This window comes from Sinocyclocheilus grahami, unplaced genomic scaffold (assembly GCF_001515645.1).
Source record: "Sinocyclocheilus grahami isolate Dianchi unplaced genomic scaffold, SAMN03320097.WGS_v1.1 scaffold129.1, whole genome shotgun sequence".
Taxonomy (NCBI): Eukaryota; Metazoa; Chordata; class Actinopteri; order Cypriniformes; family Cyprinidae; genus Sinocyclocheilus; species Sinocyclocheilus grahami.
In genome coordinates, this window is record NW_015505308.1 from 149,858 (window position 1) to 150,335 (window position 478).

Sequence of the window (478 nt, forward strand, 5' to 3'; positions counted from 1 at the left end):
CACACACACACACACACACACACATGGAGTCCAAGGTTCGTTCGCTTGCGCTCAGTCCTTCCCAACAAACTCCTCCATGACAGCACACAAAATAATCTGGAAATGTTTTGAAGATCTCCAAGAGAATAAACAATCGCTTTCACTCTTCACCCAGACACAAAAAACCACAGAGAGCGAGAGAAGAAGTTAATTACTGGAGGAACAGCATGAGAGCTCAAATCAAGTGCACTTCAAGCCAACAAAATGTCAAGCGGAGGAGAACAGCGGAGGACACACATACCCAGAATTGATGTCTGCGGGTTATGAAGCGGGTGGCAGTGTGGCTCCGGGTCTCAAGGGCCACATTCCTCTGTCAGAAAATAACGGCTGGTGGAAAGAGTCCGTCACTAACAGACACGCTGGCCGAGAGATGCGTCCAACCGCTCTGTGTTCATTTACAACAGAGTGTGCCTCTAAAATCCACCTCGTCTCTTTAATG